This window comes from Sturnus vulgaris, chromosome 1, assembly GCF_052056855.1.
Source record: "Sturnus vulgaris isolate bStuVul1 chromosome 1, bStuVul1.hap1, whole genome shotgun sequence".
Lineage (NCBI taxonomy): Eukaryota > Metazoa > Chordata > Aves > Passeriformes > Sturnidae > Sturnus > Sturnus vulgaris.
Window position 1 is genome coordinate 62862422 of NC_142243.1, and position 12064 is coordinate 62874485.

The 12064-nt window shown below is 38.2% G+C and overlaps 1 long non-coding RNA gene across 1 annotated transcript in view; it reads right to left on the reverse strand.

Moving 5' to 3' along the window:
- Window positions 1–11245, reverse strand: part of LOC148225257 (uncharacterized) — a 129750-nt gene extending 118505 nt beyond the window's left edge. The window contains exon 1 of the long non-coding RNA XR_015799133.1: window positions 11177–11245. This is a non-coding gene — a long non-coding RNA (uncharacterized LOC148225257). The remainder of the gene's footprint in view (window positions 1–11176) is intronic.
- Between the last annotated feature and the right edge of the window lie 819 nt (window positions 11246–12064).

The following is a 12064-nucleotide window of genomic DNA, read 5'->3' on the forward strand; positions in this document are numbered from 1 at the left end:
GGGACAGCTATCCAAACACTGCACTGTAAAAATGTAGTTAGAATTTATAGTTGAAATGTGTCATGGCAAGAACACTGATTTTTTTCTGTTTCTGAGGGAGCATTATATAAATATTCTTAAATCAGTAAAGTTCACCCAAATATAACCCAGAACAACACAGGCTTTAAATCCAATGACACATTTGTAGTTTCACTTCCATTCTTATTGCCACTTGGTCTGACCTAGAGGCAACCTAGCGTTCTCAGACACAAGGCTGTTCTGAATTTAGCCTTTCTGGGGCAAATCTGTTTTACCATTACACAATTACTGCATGTTTGAAAACATATGTTTGAATGATGTATGTGCTTTTGCATTTTCCTCAACAAAGCAGGCAACAGCCCCATTTGATAACTGTTGGCATAACAAGGACATGAATTTGTGTCAGCAACTTCTCCCTGCAGTGTGAAAGCCAACACCCACCAGCAGCAGTCCAACAAATGGGTCTGCTCTTGAGCTGTGATCTTGATCTGTGGGTATTAATCCACTGTCTTTTGGGTAATCCCATTCCAAAGGCAAGGAGTCACTTTGTAAAAGGGCCAGGTAATCCATGTATCAGTCATGGTCTTTCTAACACTTAACCAAGTGTCTGTCACAGCTTTCAAAGTCCAGCCTAAGGAGTCTGGCATTCAGACCTTAGTCTGGGATTCAAAATCTTCTGCAATAAAGAAAAGTCCTTCCCAAAGGAAAAAGGGGAAGAATATGTAATGTATATTGTCACCCTAAGGAAATAAGCCATCCTTACAAAATGTATAACAGTTATTGTCATCTTTGGAAAGGAAATGGAGCATAAAGAGATAGTTCTTCTGAAGATGAGAGCTTATGAAAGCTCTGAAATGGAAAGAAACCTCATTTGATAGTCAATGGTGTCTCTATTAATTGTCCTCTTTCAACCCTCTAACTGATCAGAATAAAGTGGCAGATCCCCACCTGCCTTCAGGAACTATTACTTATAAAGGTAGCAGTTTTACTAATTAGGTGAAAGTAAAGGAAAGAAAGAGAGAAAGAGAGGAGAGGTAGATGTGTACGTCCTTACAAGGTAATATCACAAATAATACTTACCAAAAACAATTCTTTTTGGTCATTTTTGAAATAACAGTAATTTGTATTCTTTCTAAATACTGAGTAACCTCAATCTGCTTCACAGCTTTTCATGCTACCATCCCACATCCCATTCATTTACTGTAAATGTTTTTAAAACCCTTAGTTTCGAGAAGAAAAATATAATAAATCTGTTCACTTAGAGCACCTCCTAAGGGCCGTGACATGTTGTCAGTTCATTTTGGTTGGTCTCCAACGTGCAGAACAGAGAGAAGCTTACTTCAGACTAAAAGTTTTGCTTGAACAGCTAAAAGTCTGGGCTGTCCTACAATGAATTTTAGGTAAAGGAATGGAAATATATTTCATCACAATACCCTTGAATGTGTTTTGTATTTGTTACAGTGATGGGCAAAATGGAGAAAAACCCAGCCTATGACTGAAAGGGGAAAATCTTATAAACCCTTAACTGGTTACTAATCAAACTTTTTCTTGGTTTAGTGACACTATTATTTCAAAAAATCAAGAACAATTTGATAAAAGTATCTTCAATGCTAAATATAAATGTATAATTCCTTTCCTAATTAACTATTTTTAAAAGAATATATTCACCATTGAATAGATTGCTGCCCACTTAGGAGCTTAGTAGACAGAGTGAGATTTGTTATAATATTTCAAAACCAGTACTAGACAATTTATATTTCTCAATGAGCTTGAGAAATATTAACAGTGTTCAAATAATTATTTAAAAACAAAGGTTTGCATGATATAATTTTTTCAACAATCAGGAATTTTCATATCTTGTCAAACGATGATGAACCTAGTAATGATCAGACACTTATAGATTAACTTTCCCATTCTTCAGGCAGCTTCTTCTCTGACTAAAATCATGCAAATTTTTAAGGGCTTCCATATCAGAGGACTACCAGCACATGTAAATACTCATTATTAAATTTCTCAACTGTCTTTGAACTAAAGAAAATATATAAGTGAAATGAGATCTTTGAACTTTTATCATATTACATATATACTATGCTATACTTCAAACAGAGCTTTACACAGGAAATTTTGCAAATTGAGAGTGGGAATCTATAAATATCTACATTTATGTATGTGTGTTTGCATGTTTATTAAATATCTATGGCTATAGTACTGACATAGCACATATTTTTGTTCTCTCTTCTCTATGAGGGGAAGCTATTTCTGTCCCCCAGAAGCATTTTACTCTACATAATTTCATTCATGCAATGGGTAATGAATAGCAGTTTGTTAGCACACAGCAGAATATATTCTCTCTGGAACAGTTCCATGCTTGCAAAATATCTATTTTCCTCTCAAACACCATTAATTCTAATAATATAAAAGCCTAGTTACACATACATCCTCCTATTCCACTTTAATGACCGACAAAAGAAGCAATAACACTAAATACTAAAAGCTGTGACCAAAACTTCTTAGATGGAGATTTAGTACTCAAACTCTAAAATGGCAAGGAGGATATGATACAGACACCTGTAGAAGAGTCAGATTTCATTCATATGCTCTGTGTAAACACACAAAAACACAATACTGCAATTAGAAAAATATTCAGTATTATATTCAATGACAACTGACTTACAAGATATTATAAGCTTAATAATAAGCCATATTTAGAGTTTCCTACAGGACAGACTGTTTCTTGCCCTGAGACAATATCTGGGCTATAGAGTGAACAAACCCGTTTCTGGTGATGTGTTTGATATACAGGACTGCTAAAACCAGGGAGATGTGTGATAGGAGTCAGAATAGTCTCATTTTAAAAGCAGTTCAGAAATACTGTCCTCAGTTTCCAGCAAGCACCAAGCTAGCCACTTTCACAATGCCCTTCCAAGCTGGATCCCTGGGTGATAACTCTTTATCCTCTAGATTCTCTATTTGTTATTTGTGGTCTGCAGGAGCTCTGAGCTCTCACACCTGACAGCTCTGTAAAAGCTCTCCTCTAAAAATATGAGCACTGTGAGGCGTTCAGAGTGGCCTGACCTGCCTTAAAATTTCAGCTTTCTCTCTGCAATCTGCAATCTATGTGTAAAGGGGGGTGGATGACCTATGTGTTGGACAAAACATTTAATTTGCTGTGAGATCTCACAGCAAAAATGGTAAAGAAATTATTAGGACATCCAGTTCTTGGCTTAATTTCCACATTCTAACACTGTGACAACTCCAAAAATCTCCACCCTCTCTCAGATTACTCCATCTCTTCTTCTAATTACTCCTTATTTTCCACTTAGACTCTGATTCTTCTTATCATCAAAGGCCCCTGCCCTGTCTTGTGATCTTATTAGCTCTCTATCCTCAACACTTTCATCTCTGTTGTTCCTCCTCTGTGTTCTTTTTTTTCCCTCCAATTTTAAACTCTCCCATGTCTTCCTGAGATCCTGTAACCATCTCTGATAGTCGTTATCTCTGTCCATGAGTAACCCTGACAGCATGAAGAAGCAGTTCCACCATGTCAGGAGGTCCCCAAAAAGTGGAAAACGGATTTAGAAGGAAGGTACTACCCAGGCCAGCTGCAGATTAAGCTGCTGTGTTGAAGAGATTTGCTCTGTGATTGCTGCAGAAGCACCAGGGGAGGATGGAATGTTTGCACTGCACACAGGTATAACACTGCACTTGTATTTCTGTCAGATTTTTAACAGCTACACCAAGATGATATGATTTTTTTTGCCTAAGTTCAAGTTCCTACTCCTACTCTAGTGAGCTTGGGCAGTAGAAATTCTCAGAATTATTATCCCTTTCCACATGGCAAAACAAGTCTTGCTTTAGTCCAACCTCAATTTAAGAAACAATCGAATTAAATTCTTCTTGTCCCACTGTCAGGAGGAGGTAATTTGAGGCAGAGAGCTGCCCTGGAAGACTTCAGCTGAAAAGCATGCAGCACACACACGGTGAAAAGACCTGCTTCTAGATGAAACACACTTAAAACCTGAAGTGTCTGTCAGTGCACAGGCAAACTGTGCCATGCACCGTGGGTCTGGAGCCAGGGTGGGTCCCAGTTGGAGCATTTGAACATGAACACATGGCTGCAGGGCAACCCGCAGGTCGGGTGGTGGTACAAATGTTTCATGAGCAGCCTGAGCAGCCACAGGCTGATGGGTCTGGCATTTTGGATGAGGAGCATGGGACTACATTGCCTTTGAGGAAGAGGGAGATGCTCCTCATCCCTCCTGCCCCACACCAGCATCAGCTCTTCACACAGCGAGTCTAAATCTAGTATTTTGTAACACATCAGCTGCTGGTTTTATGTAAGCACAGCCACTCAGCACATCTGCACTGTGGTCTGCTCTCTGTGAGAGCTTGTCAGCTCAAATATGGAGCTGCAGTGACCAATGTGCTGGCAGGACCAGTGTGCCAGAAAGCACAGTCACTGAACGGGTCTGCTGGGTGCAGCTCTTGGCAGCTGCAGCTCGGCTAAATCCCGTTGGATCTATGTTAAATCCCTTCAGTGCCTGCAACTACCTCTGCTTCACAGTGGCAGTATCATCACCCTCTCCTGTCCCTTTGGCAGTGCCAAAGTTACCCACATTTTTCACTGTCTAGAAACATCTAATTTTTTTCCAACCTTTATACCCCAGCACTGAACAATCTGGCTTAGAATCTAAATCAATGCAACTAATTAAAATTTCATGTGATACCATCAAAGAAATCCACTTTATTTTTAAGAGAATGCTCTGATCATGCAGCCATTGGGGCTTTTTTTCCCCACTAAAAGTATCACTTTTCTTTCAGTTCTTCTACGAGGCAAAATGACAGCTGTATTTTACCTCATCCATTTCCCCTACTAGGTGGATCCTGAAAATACTGAGTTCACCCTAACTTATTACACCATTCTTCATACTACAAACATCAGGGCACAATGTCTCCATTCAGCTAAGTTAATGTCTTCATGATACAAGCAAATGCAATTCCCTGCAGATTTAGTGAGACTGTCAAATCCATTACTGCTAAGTCTGGATAAATTCAGCCTTGGATAAAGAAGATAAAGGAAGAATGCAAAAAGAAAACCATGGGGGGCATATTTCAAGCAAAGATACTAACAATTAGTAACCAATATGGACTGTCATGAATGGAGTGATTTTGTATTTGTTATTGTCTGTGATAAACTGTCCAACTCTAGAATAAGTAGAACAGTTCAATTTTTAAATGGAGTGTAGTGGCAAAGATGTTCAATAGAATTTGTAAGACTTGAAATGACTGACAGCCAAAGCTTCCACTGAAAATACAGAGAAAATGAAAATTTCCTTGAAAAATGTTAAAGAAACATTCCCTAAAGTATGTGTAGCTCCAAATTATGTAAGATTTTGTTCTGTTCCTCACATCTTCCTGTTACAAATCTTGAGAAACAGGACACCTTGAGAACAGAAAATCTGATACCTTGGAAGGAGGAGAAAATGAAGCCTGTTTGAGAACTAGTGGAAAATTTTTGTATGCTTGGTGGAATAGATATAAATAAAGCTACTGGGGAAAGGGAGAGAAATCAGGAAGCATGACCTTAAATGTTTAGGTTGCAGTAGGCAGAAAGTATGGAAATTACTTCAGTAAGGTACTGAGAAAAAGCCACAAGTTACTTCAGTAACTGAGGATTTAAAGAAGGAAAAGTGAAGGTAATATAGAGTGGTAAAAGTCAGCTTTTCCTCAAAGAATGCTTCCAAGAATTCAGCTAAAAATGAATGCATTAATATTACTTCTTTCTCTTTTGACAAGAGATGAGGACATGGAAGAGGAGGAACTGAGGCTGGCAACAGCTGCTAATTGCTTTGTGCTAGAAGTTGGGAGAGCTTCTGAACTTAGGGAAATGATAGGTGATGGAAAAAAACTAAGATGCAGCATTAGCATCCAGTCTTATAATCCTCAAGGCCAAACATCCTGACATGTTAGCAAGCCTTGGTATCACTGGGATAACATACTGTTTCTTGAGTAACTCTGGAAAGAAAAGAATTCTCATTGTAATGAGTTACAGCTCTGGACAAATCTTCAATTTGAAGTTGCACACTGCTTAGTCTACTTCTCATCTTTGAAAGACTTCTCGGTCCTTCTTTTCCTTTTTAGTATATAAATCAGCCCAGTTTAATTCACAAATAAAACCCATTTGTCTTAAGATTTCATTTGCAATATCCCCACCTCTTGAATTCCTGAACACTAAAAGCAGGCAGGTTATTATCCTGTCCAGTTCTTCACAGGTGGGCCTACATGCAGAGACCCAGATGTGTTCTATACAGCACCAGCAACAGAAAACCAGGAAAGCTGGTACCAGAGCTCTCTCTTTCCCTCCACAGATATTCCAGAACAATATCTGGGGTTTGAATCTATCACACTCCCCTCCTGGAGATTGATGGTCAGTGAATAAAAAGTCAGAACAAAGTCAGCCTAGAAAGTCAAAGGGTTTTTTTTTTTTTTTCTTTGCAAACAAAACTTTTAAAATAACTAATTTCATGTGATTTTTAGCCGAGTGTACTCAAGTTAATTTAAAACATTTGTGAACCCTAACAACCCTTTTAACAAACACAGTAAAGTTTGTTAAGAAACCTAAAAGAGGCAAGTTTCACATGATTTTTAGCAGAAGTTTGGCTGAATCTCAAATACAACATCATGATGCACATAGCAGCAGTGACAAAGGCATAAAACATCAGGGTTTCAAAATAGTCTTGTGGCTCTCCTCTACTGCTCAGAGTTTTCCCATTTTTACAGAACCAATAGCAAAATTTAAGTTCTGATCTTTCCTTGGTCTCCAACTTCATCTTCCTTTTATCTTCTCAGTTTCATCACAATATAAGGTATTTATTCCTGAAAATCTCCTAAGTCAAATATTTTGAGATTTCTAGACCAGATGAAAAATTTCCATATTTTAGATCACTTAAAGAAGCACCTTTATTGAAACTGAATAGACAGCTGGCATCTCATGCACATTAGTCTTCATTAATTTGTTTTCCCATATTTCTTCTTGCTGTTGAATCTGGGAATAATTCTCAGTCACATTTTAGACACTATTCCAAGCTATAGGCTTAAAAGTTACCACTGAATCCAATTGTTCGAAATACACACATTTATCTATTGTGCTACCAAAAATTCCATTTGCATTTGCAAGATATACATAAGTAGGTGATTCCTATAGAAATACTGGGAATTTTAATTTTAAAAGTTAATTTCTTACCATGATTTCTGTACCACACCTCGAGAGTTTCTCATCATCTGTATGATAGAAAATTAAGTATAAGATATAACTTAGGCCATAAGAAAGACTGGTGTTAATTTTGAAAAGATAGACTTTCTATCAATATTAATTTTATTCCTTCAGAGTTAATTCTGAGGATTTGTTCACTTCTGTTGCTGAACATAGTAAGGTTTCTGACTTTTGATTGCATGGTTTTTAATTTAAAAACATAGCATCCTTCCAGTGTTCAAATAGATCTTTCAACACCTCAATTCTATTTGAAGGACTGCTATTCTCCAACGATTCAATGTTGCATTTATGTCTGCAGATTTGAAGGGGATGCAGTCCTTGACTGGAGACAATTCACAGCCCATCCTTCCCAAACCCTCCTCACAGCCAGCCCCTGGCTCACAGGCATGCAGGGTCTCCCAGTGCCCCATCCCTGCCAGGCTACAGCAACCCATGGAGCTTTATCTTAAACAAAGTTTAACAGAATGTTTTAACTTTCTCTTCAAATTTTCAAAGTTATGAAGAATAATAGATTGTATGTGTTCAATACCAGATCTACGTGATGTCTTTCTCAAGATGGAAGATGTTTTTCTCACCTATAAATAGAAATTTCAGCATTTGAGACTATGTTAAAGAGCTAAATTAGACTAAACAGAAATAGTCAATAAAGAATAATGCATTTGTTTGGGCCTTTTTTAACTTAGTAGAAGTTATATGAGGAGTAAACTAGAGAACTCCCCTCCCCACAGATCAGAAACCAAAAATTTATCACAAAAAATATCTGTTCCTAAACATCTGAAAGATATCTTCACAATCAGCCATTGAAAAATTCAGTCTTTTTTAAATGGTCAAGAAATATTGTATCACCCTCAAGTGGGTTCTTTTGTTTGCTTCAGGGGCTGTTGCTAACAGCTCTTACACAAGGTCTTATTTGTTCTTCATTTTCAGTGTTCCTTTTCCTTAACAATAGTGATGTATCATGAAGAAATAATATGAAGGGCAGATGTCAAGACCACTGAAAATGGTCTGAAAATAGTGGTATGGTAACATTCCTGAGAAAGAGAAGCAAAGTAGCTGGAGAGTTTAAAATACAGCTATTTTTAATTTTAACCTAGGCTTTCAAATTGACATTGATATTTAAAGTAGAAGTCAGTGCGATTTGAGTAAAGGACAGATTTTTTTCACAATTACTCAAAACGGAGTGGCACTTTACACCACCACTAAACCTCACTGATTATGTGACTGAGTATCAGTAGGAAACAGCGACAGAAACCTAACCTGGTTCTTGAACAAGCAGCTTCCCACAAAGTTTTTCTGACGGGTTTACTTATCCAGACACACAAATAACCCAAAGCTAAGGCTAATATTATATGCTTTTTCAGGCCAATATCCCGTACCATAGTTTCAATGTAAATATATTCATGCAAAGAGTGATATTTAAAATACATAGCACCTTTTTTCTTTTTCTAATGTTTCAAAATTAAACGAAACCAATGTCTGCTTTTTCACATTTCCAGACTTTGTACTTTCAGAGATAAAGTATTGTACAAAGCCTTATCCTTTTGCCAAACAATACAATGCTGTGATAACAACAAAGCTGGGACTAATCCAGGCTTTCTGAGCCAGAGATATTACCACCCATTACTAATAGTTGGGATGGTGCTGCCCATAGCCCTGAGAGACATGAAAACGTGAAAACGTGAAAGCACTAATAATATTATTTCCATAAGGATAGACAAAATTAACAATTAGCACAGGCTCTGAATTTTATTGGTGGCACGAATAGGTCGCTTTTACGATACATATTTAGGAACAGAAAAGCTCCAAGAAAAATTGACAATGAGCACTCATCTCTGAAATATTAATATGAAGTGTTTCACAATGTCTAGCATCTCCCTGCTCCCTTTAGTGTCTCCCTGAACCACTTTGCTTCCCATCTCACTACCCATCACTCATTTCTACATCCTAGCTCTTACCATCTCCATTTACTTTTCCTTGACCATGTGTCCCTATCCTTCTTCGTTTTTGCTTCATTCCCCAACACTATTCCCCCCTTTCAACACCCCAGTATTTAGTCTTTCGTTTCTCCTTTCTGAAGTTGCCGTAATTCCTACATTTATAACATTTTAAAATCTCTCTTTTTCTAACACTGATTGCAGGAGTCCACTGCCCAAAACAAGATGACAATAGACAATCATATGATCACAGAGAATTTCATGTTGGAAAGGTCTCATGTCCATCCTTTTACTCACAGCAGTCTCACGGCTGAGATCAGACTGGTCTTTGCCACAGAGTTGCTCCCTAAACACGCAACCTTCAGACTGTGAGACTGAAAGGAGTTCATGCATTCCAGGTGTAGAACTCGCCATCTGTCACTGCTGACTTCCAAAACCTTCTTGTCAATCCACCCTCTGTCCTGTCCACATGCTGAGGTGGAAGACACTGATAACAGAAGAAGCAAGAGAAGCAATGGAGAGCAGCCTGCCCAGGGCTGTGGTCCATAAAAATCCAGCCCAGTGTTTGAGATACAGAAACATACAGTATACCCAAATTTTCTTGCACACCTCTAACAATCAAGGACTGAAACTCAAGAAACAAAGACAAAATGCCACTGCTCAGAGTGATGAGATGGCAGCAGGGCTGCAGCATGCCCTGCAGGATTTGTCAGCACTGAACACTGTCCACGTTCAGACCTAGTCAAACACATCCACACCGCCAAGGAACAGGGGAGTCAATCAGTGCCATTCTGCAGGAAATTTGCACATTCCCTAGGAAGGTAAAGACATGCAGCAAGTTCAGATTTAGGGCCCATTGTATGGCAGAGAAAAAGGGATGCTGGAAACATTCAAAGGTTCATGCAAATATCCAAATTCTTATCTAATTTAAAATACTCATTTGGAGAAAACTGGAAAACTGGAAATCTGGAAACTGACATCAGTGCCTGTTGCCAATAAATTATTAGCTACATGGAAAAAAATAAAAGGCTCTTTTTTTAATGTGTGCAGTAAAAGCACCACTGGCAGATCCTAGAGAGATATCTTGGAAGAAAGAAAGGATTCATTAGGCATTTAGAGACAGAACTTGCGTTAGCAGAGCTGTCCTGATCGTGCATTTCCTATGTATGCAGTCTCATCCTTTTCCAGATACAATAATGACTTGTTTGTATTTTGTTTTGTAATCTTAGATTTCAAAACACCATATAGATGAGCCAGTCATGTAAACATCCCAGAAGGCTCAAAACTGAAAAGATAAATCAAACAGAGACAGGATGTGATCCTTCATGCCTTCAATATCAATTCCAAGCATAATGGCATCTGTTCATGCCAAGATAAGGTTAAGATCTTGCGACCAATTTGATCAAAGTTTCATGGGCCAAAATATTTGTATGCATATTTTTATTTGCATTTATCCAATTTCTGCACCATGTTCATGGAATTGCATCTAGCTCTATTCAGTAATTAATTCACTAGTTACTATTATTAATCTATCAGTGAAGGAAATATTCTCAGAGAAAATTGCTGTAAGGCTTCTCAAGTATTTCTGTAATTTAACAACATAGATCTACATTTTCAGAGCCAGCTCAGGCATACACATGCCTTTGAAAATACTGGTAATCACCTAAATTCCAAAACATATTTGAACTACAGCATTACTTCTGGTCTCATAGCTCTTAGAAGTTTCTATACTATGCATGGTCAGGTTTCCAAAACCCTTTTAGATGATTAGGGATGCCCATAAAGCACCTAATGAGAGTGGTACACATTTAAGTGGAACATGTACCCAATATTCTTTTAAATCTCAATCCACAAGATTATATTTTTTAAAAGATAAAAAGAAAATTACAAAATATAAAATTTAATATTTATAAATTACAAAATTTCTGCCTGTAAGTTGGCAGAAACTCACCCCTGAGCAAAGCATGATATTTCTGCCAACTGCTGAAGCACTGTGGCTGTAGGCATTGTTGGATGGGAGGCACTGTGCAAAGCAATTACTAGTTTTATTCAGTAGGTCCAGGGGCTGTATTTATATGCAGGAGGCAGAAGAGAGAGTCTGCAGAAGCTCTGCAGGAAACTTTTTAAATGGACCAAGAAGAATCTCTGAAGTGCTCTATCAAGTGCAATAGCCATGATGAACATTTTACAGTGTCATGCAGACTCTATCCTCATGAGTCCTGTTATTGTTGTTGTAATTATTATTTTGCTGTACTGGCCAGAAATAAGAAATTAAGAGAAAAAAAAAGAAAAGGTGACAGGAGGGGTGCAGGGAACCCTGATTCTGTCTCCCCTCAACAAAGCAAAGCACAGCAAGGCCAGATTACATTAAATTAACAGCATTAGGAAGGCCAAAGGTGGGGAGAGTGCTCTTTCCCCCATGGGACTCAGATCCTAAGCAGCATTACTTAGCAAGCCATTAACAGCTGCTGGCACCACTGTCCTCAGCTGCACTCTGAAGGCAATAATCCCTCGGACTGATCTGAAGCTCTCAACCAATCTCTTGCCATCAGCATGGCACGAAGTTATTTGGGAGCCTATTCATCTGTTTTCCATTGTTTTCTGTTAATGTGACAGCTAACCAGCGTGCAGCTTGCAAAGGCTCAAATGAGACTCAAACCTCTTTTGGGAAGGCAGAAACTTCTCCTAAGGAAATACCACGTTAGTGCTTTATAAATTTTGCAGTGGTGACAATTGCTCTCTGAAAACAGCTGTACAGGGCCAACGGCAGAAGTATTGGGGTTTCCCAAATGATTTCCTGGAGAAGTTTTTAGTCTCCCCATCAATCACATAACGTTCA